This window comes from Gavialis gangeticus, unplaced genomic scaffold (assembly GCF_001723915.1).
Source record: "Gavialis gangeticus isolate Ggan-Ray unplaced genomic scaffold, GavGan_comp1, whole genome shotgun sequence".
In the NCBI taxonomy this organism is placed as follows: domain Eukaryota; kingdom Metazoa; phylum Chordata; order Crocodylia; family Gavialidae; genus Gavialis; species Gavialis gangeticus.
The window spans coordinates 96,184,572-96,192,289 of NW_017729025.1; positions in this window are offsets into that span (position 1 = coordinate 96,184,572).

Here is a 7,718-nt window from a genome sequence, read left to right on the forward strand (position 1 = left end):
TGGTTAAGGGTGGGGGGTAGGAACTATTCTTGACTTGCTGCTCACAAATAAGGAAGAATTGCTTGAGATTGTGAAGGTGGAATGTAATTTGGGTGACAGTGGGCACATCTACACAAGATGCCCACTGTGCAGTTGTTACTGCACAGTCATTTAGTACTCACATAGCCAAATACTAAATGACTGCACAGTAACCGGCATTACTGCGCAGTAGCATCCTGGCATGGTTGCCTAGTGATTCTTACTGCACAGTAGTACTGTGACATGATTCGTGCCCAGTGCTGTGCAGTAAACATCTCATGTAGACATGGCCAGTGACCACAAAATGCTAGAGTTCAGGATCCTAAAAAAAAAAGGAAGAAGAGCAGCAGAATCAGGACACTGGGTTTCAGAAAAGCAGACTTCAACAAACTTAGGGAACTGGTGGGCAGAATACCCTCCAAGGCAAGTCTGAGAGGAAAAGTAGTCCAGGAGCACTGGCTGTACTTGAAGGAAGCCATTTTAAGGGAGCAAGCTATTTGATGGAAGAATGGTCAGGATACCAGCCTGGCTAGACAGCAGTTTCTTCAAGAAGCTGAAACTCAAAAAGGAATCCCACAGTACTATGAACAAGCTTCCACCTTTTGTAGAAGAGTGTAAGAGCATTGCACAGGCATAACGAGAGAAAATTAGGAAGGTCAAGGCACAATTTAAGATGCAGCAGGCAAAAGACATAAAAGGGATTCTACAAGTATGTCAAGAGGAAGAGGAAGACCAGAGATTTCATAGGCCTCTTACAGAATTCAGAAGTCAATCTAGTCACAGACAATGCTGAGAAGAATGAAGTATTTAATATCACTTTTACTTCAGTCTTCACAAATAGGAAAAGCTCCCAGATGATGAGTGCAGATGACAGCAAAGATAGAAAAGGACAAAAACAGCCTAGAGTAGCAGAAGAATAGCTGCTTTCAAGTCAGGAGGGCCAGATGGGATGCATCCTAGGGTACTGAAAGAACTGGCTGAGCTAATTTCAGAGCCATTGGCCCTCCTCTTTGAAAACTCATGGAGGTCTGGCTAGATAACATTGTAAGGTCCTTTCCAGCCTTATTTTCTCTATGATCCTAAGTTCATTGGGAGGTCAGCAAGAAGAATGTGTGGCTAAAACCACATGAAGCACAAAATGGCAAACCATGGTGGTGTTCCAGTCAAACCTTTCAACATGATAGCAAAGATGATGTAGACAAAGCCTTCCCCGGGCAGAGAATATGCAGGTGGCTGACCCAAGGGATGGACAACAGCAGCACTTAGGGCACTTTCTCCATCCTGCTGGTTGTGACTGAAGGATATAAAACAAGAGCAGAATAGAAGGGGCCTCCTTCACCATGTAGTGGAACACAGCTGATGTAAGGGTAGAAACAGTACACATACTTGCCCCTTTTGGACAACTACTTGGGCATTTATAGAACGTTTCACAGTGTTAAAACTTCTTAGATACTTGCAAAACATACAGCATCTTCCTACACTATGAATAAGAGATACCATGATACAATAACCAATGTTTGCCTCATTTATACATCCAAAAGTTTCATAGATTTTGAGGCTGGAAGGGACCTTGGAAGATCATTGGGTCCAGCCCCCTGCACCAGGCAGGGAAGACAACTGAGGTCAGGTGACTGTCCAGGCTCCTCTTGAAGATTTCCAGGGTAGGTGATTGCACCACCTCTGGAGGGAGCCTTTTCCACCCTGGCTGTGAAGAAGCTTTTCCAAATGTTAAGCCTGAAATGGTCTTCCAGGAGTTTATGGCCATTACTCCTGGTTATCTTCAAGGGCCCCCTGGTGAATGGTTGTTCACCGAGTCCTTGATGTATGCCCCTCATGTCACAGTAAGCCACTATCAAGTCCCCTCTCAGCCTTCTCTTTCAGGCTGAAGTGTCCCAGGTCCCTCAGCCATTCCTCATATAGTTTGTCATGCAAATCTGTGATCATACGGGTGGCCCTTCTCTGGACCCTCTCAAGCTTTACTATGTCCTTGCTGAAGTGCAGCACTCTGTACTGGATGCAGTACACCAGCTGTGGTTTCACCAATGCCAAGTAGAGTGGAGGAATCACTTCCCTAGTTTTGCTGGAGATGCATTGATTGATGCATGCCAGGGTATTATTTGCCCTGTTGGTTATGGTGTCACACTGCCAGCTCATATTCATACTGTGATCTATTATTACCTCTAGGTCCCTTTCATTCGTGGTGCTGGTCAGTTTGGCTTTGCCAAACCTGTAGGTGTGTAGGGGAGAGGAGGGGGGGGCGGGTATCCCCAGATGGAGCACTTTACATTTCTTGATGTTGAATTTCATTTGATTCTGATCCACTCAACTTGCCAGTCTGTCTAGGTCCGCCTGTATCTGCAGCCTATCTTCAAGCATGACCACACTTCCCCATAACTTGGTGTCATCTGTGAACCTGGCCAGTGAGCTCTTCACCCCCACATCCAAATTATTGATACAGATGTTGAAAACCACTGAACCAAACACAGACTCCTGAAGAACTCCACTGGCCACTTTCTGCCAAGACAACATAGATCTGTTCATTAGAACTCTTTGGGTCCTACCCCACAACCAGCTCCCTACCCACCTAACTGTCTCATGGTTGAATCCACAGTCCTCCAATTTACTCATGAGAACATCATGGGATACTGGATCAAAGGCCTTTTGGAATGTCAATCTCCTCTCCCTTATCCAGGTGGTGAGTTACTCAATTATACAAGGAGATGAGGCTGGTAAGACAAGACCTGCCCACAACAAAGCTATGCTGGCTTGTCATTCAGAAACCTACTCTGTGAACCTATCGCATATAGACTCCTTGATGAATTTTTCGGGGATCTTCCCTGGGATAGAAGTTAGGCTGATTGGCCTATAGTTACCTGGGTCCTCCCTCCTCCCTCTCTTGAAGATGGGCACAACATTGGCACTCTTCTGGTCCTCAGGGACCTCTCCAGAGTGCCATGAGTTTTGGAAAAGTTTTGCCAGCAGTCCCACAGTGACTTTGGCCAGCTCCTTCAGCACCCTCAGAGGAGGTTCATCTGGTCCTGCTGATTTATATATGTCTAATTTTTTCAAATAATTGCATACGAGTTCTACAGTAATAGTAGGAAGGGCAGTCATTCCTGCTCTGCTTGTTCTGTACCCACTCTGGCATGATTTTTGCCCTTGGCCTGGTGAAGCAAAGTAATCATTCAGGAGTCAGTTTTCTCCTGAGTGCCGGTAACCAGCTGTCTTGAGTTGTTGAGCAGTGGCCCCACACCCCCATTTGTTTTCTTCCTATTCCCTACATACCTAAAGAAGGACTTCTTGTTGTCCTTGACTCCCGTCACTAATTTTAGTTCTGTTGCCACCTTAGCCCTTCAACTATGATCCCTACAAGTGTGGACCATTGTTGTATAGTCTTCCTTGGGGCATGCCCCAAACTTCCATTGTTTGTATGCCTCTTTCTTTTCTCTTAATAGGACCACGATATCCCTGTTTAGACAAGAGAGCTTCCCAATCCTTTTGTTAACTTTCTTCTATGTGGGAATGGACTTCCTTTGCACTTTGAGGATCATGTCTGTAAGGAATGACCACTCTTCATGCACTTGTTTCACCTTTGACCCCTGGTCCTGCAGCCCTTTCCCTACCAGTGACCTGAGTTGGTTGAAATTTGCATTTTTTAAGTCCAAAATTTCAACTTCCCGCAACCTAATTTGTCTGCCTTGCAATGGACAGTGAACATGATGATTTCATGGTCACTGTCACCCATGCTACTTTCTATTTTTAAGTTGGTCACCAAGTCATCCCCCTTGGCCAGGGCCAAATCTAAAATAGCATTACCTCTGGTTGGTTTGTACACATCCTGAGTCAGGAAAAGCTCTTCAGTGTAGTCCAGGAAGGAACACAACTGATCCAACTTGGCTGAGTGTTCCTCCCAAGAAAGATCTGGATAATTGAAATCGCTCATGATGACCATGTCCTGTGCTCATGCAACCTCTGCCAGTTCTTGGCAGATCATTACATGTATATTAACTCATTAATAATCAGTAAGGATTAGTGAGGTGTATCAACTTCACAATGATGGGCAATTTAGCTTCTTAGATTTCCAGTAATCTTCTGTCCTCTTTGTTTAAGACACACCAGTTATTGCCATGTCAGGGGCCAATTATGACAGCAAGACTCACACTGCAACTTCAAATGCTCCAAGAATCCTGTGGCTCAGGATATTTTCCTGTTGTTTTTCTATGCAATACAGGAAAACAAGAGAAGTCTGAAGCTCTGCACTTATGTCAGTGAAAAATTACAGATTAATTCAATGATTTCTTAAAATCCTAGCAAATTATCAGTTCAGAAATCAGGCAGGTGGTTTGACTACCTAGCACCCATTAATCTATTCTCTGGCACATGCTAGCACTCCGGGAAAGTCTTGTATTATGCTTTAATAAGTGCTTTCAAGAGGTACTGAATAAGTAAGTAATTTTTCACTGAGAGGTGTTTGTGTAGAAGTCTCTAGGCCTGGTCTATTTTTTTTTTCTTATGGATTCTTTAAAGAGATGGCTGGCCTTGAAGAAAGGAGAGCAGCATTTTCTGATTAGTCTGCCTTATGTTATTCAATTTGCTTTATTACTGGAGGACTGCAAATGGCATCTACAAACTAATTTAAACATATAAGAGACCTGGGCTTTTAAGCAGCTATTGCTATCTTGCATCTAGTGATAAGTGAATAAAATAAGGCTGAATGAAAGAAGAGTATGTTGGATACAAGCAATAGGAACCATCACCCAGAACTCCAACTCAACACAACCTAAACTCTGGGAATATTCCAGAGGTGAAAAAGGTCTGGATAAAGTTTAATATATTTTTTTTTTATTTCTAGACCTGCCTATGTACTACATATTCTGTAGCAGGCACTGGGGTGCCTGCTACTAGTAATAGTGGTGTGGGCTTAGCTGCCAAGCATCAGGGCAGCCCAGGTGAGGGTTGCTAGAGCAACTGATTGGGTCAGCTGACCGCCAGGGGGCAGGGCCGGGCCTTTATAAACAGCCCAGGTTGAAGCCTATGGGAGCAGTTTCTTTCTGGTAGCTTGATGTGTAGGAGCTTGGTAGTAGAGCTGAGTAGGGCCGGTGGTTGCAGTTTGACCACCCAAGCAGCTACAACATGGTAGGGGTGGAAAGAACCCTGACGGGGAGGCTATTGATAGAGATGCAAGTACGCTTAACCCTATGTTTGAGCAAGGAAGCCTGTTACTGAGTTACAGCCGGTGTGCTTATGGTTCTGTTTAGTTGGTTGTGTAAATACCGGAGGACCGGGTGAGGCTGTAGGGGTGCGAGGAGGCCTCACGGGAGCTCCCCAGTAGTCTGGAGGTTCCTAGGTGCCCTGTACGGGCACAGAGCAGTGCCTGGGAGGCACAGCCGTTTGGCGCCAGTGTGGTGCGGTGTGTGGGGGTTGAGACCCCAGCCCGTGAGGGTGGTATTTGGCCCAGTAGGGTGAGGAACCCCGAGAAAGGTCAAGGGGCCAGGCATGGCTATGGGCCACCTGAGCCCCAGTGCAAGAAGCACGGGACAAGCCCCAGAGAGGGCGAGGGCGCGAGAAGCGCAGGGAGACAGGCCCAGTGGGGCACTGCCTCTACATGAAAAGCCCCAGAAGGAGGGCGAGCTACATATCGAGGAGGCCCCAGAAAAGGGCGAGTTTACTGAGGAGCCCAGAGAGCACGAGGCATAAGCCCCGAAAGGGGGGGAATGCCTATTAGGATGCCCCAGATGAGGCGAGTCTAGGGGGAAGCCCATAAGGGGTGGGGTGAGAGCGAGTGTAAGAGGCCGGAGTAAGGCAAGCATGCCGGTAGAGGCCCGAAGCCAGGCCAGAGCATGCGGTCGGGAGCCTGAAGAGGGTGATTACACTAGCCAGACCCCAAAGGGGCGAGACAGGGCTTGTGCGGCAAGCAACAGGGCCCCAGGCGAGAGGCGAGTACATTAGGCGTGCTGGGGTAAGCGCGCGGGTACAGGCCTGAGAGGTTAGGGAGCGCGGGATAGAACCCGAGAGTGCACGGCGTGCAGGACAGAGCCCGGAGTAGGGCGAGTGTGGGGTCAAGGCCCTGGCGAGGGCGTATATATCAGAGACACGAGAACGTCCGGAATAACTGTGAGGCTTGGGGTGTGCTACAGGGGAGGTAGGAGGCATGCATAGCCCATAAGGCTGGGGTGCACCAGGTCACCCCATAGAGAGTAGGAGCCCAAATAGCTATAGCACCGTGTTCAGGTGGACTAAAGGCAGCCTCCCATATAAAGCTAGATATATCATCAAAGACGTGGCGGGTGAGAAAAGAGGGTGCTGGATCACTTACTTGGCACGGCAGGGGGGCGCTAGTGAGATCACGGCCGCTCCTGCACCCTACTCCATGACACTATTGTTCTACCATTAGATGTGCCCTATTAGGTGAACTCTGGACAGTGCTGCTTGCTTAAGAATGCTGCAGGACTCCTGTTTTTCAGTGATAGAATAATTTAGCATCTTCAGATTTACTGGCAGGGAATAAATAAATATGATCAGCCTCCAACTGACTGATGGAGACAAGTATAACTCTACCTTCATCTAGCATATAACATCTACCATATGTGCTTTAGTTTAGAAGAATTCATTGAGTCTTGTCACTTTTTTATAAATTAGTAGAAGGCTGAATATTGATTCCTGCTATGGCACCTTTCCAACAGAAATTAAGTTTGACTTCAATGTATGCAAAGAAAATGTGTGAAGTCATAAATATTGCATCAAATCAAATGTCTGAGGCACACAAAAATAAAGCAGGAAAGATTGGATAAGCTCCTCTCCACCAAGAATCTACCATGTTTACTTAAATACAAGATGAGGAGTTTTCCCCCACAATCAACATGAGGGTGAAAACCCTCATCTTACATTCACATACAAGAAAACCTTGCTTAATACATTATCTATTATGAAAGTGCTGCCAAAAGCAGCATGTATTCAGTAATGGAAACCAATGATAAAGTTGATTAGATGTAGCCAATACTGAACATGACTATAAAAAAACATGACCCATATTGGGCAAACATACTGATGGTAACCTACCACAAAGATAGGTTAGTATAACCCCTCTTAGTAATATATATGATAGTGCCCATTACACTCATTTCTCGTCAGTGCTGACTCTTTTTTTTTTTTTAAGTCATGGTGAGCCACTACATTGTATACATTTTAACTTCCTCTTTGCTCCCACAGTTAAGCTGTGCCTTTCTTTCCCATTTCCACTGGGTCCTGTTTTTAACCAGCCTTAAATATCTGGCAAATATTACTGAATGGGACCCCAAACAGCTTACTCAGAATTCCTCTGTTGCCCTATCTCAGCCTCCTGCATATGATTAGGGTGGTCCACCCTTGATGAGATGGGACCAGACCAGATTGCCCTGTGCTTCATCTGCACATAAATTTTTGGAGGACCCCAAGACTCATGACATGAACAAAACACCTGTTTCCAGTGATAAGTGGGGGGCTAATTAGCACATGAATCCTTTGTGGGCAATATCTGTAGTACACACTGAACAGTGCTGAGCTATGGGGTCACCATGGCTTTTAATGCCGTTAACTCTACTGGGGTCCAGCCCAATAAAGTAGATGGCAGATCATGAGCCTTTTGGCTTTGGGCTAATGCTGTGTATAGTTTGTACCATATACAGGTAGGTACAGAAGTGCTGCTTAAGAGTGTATTTATG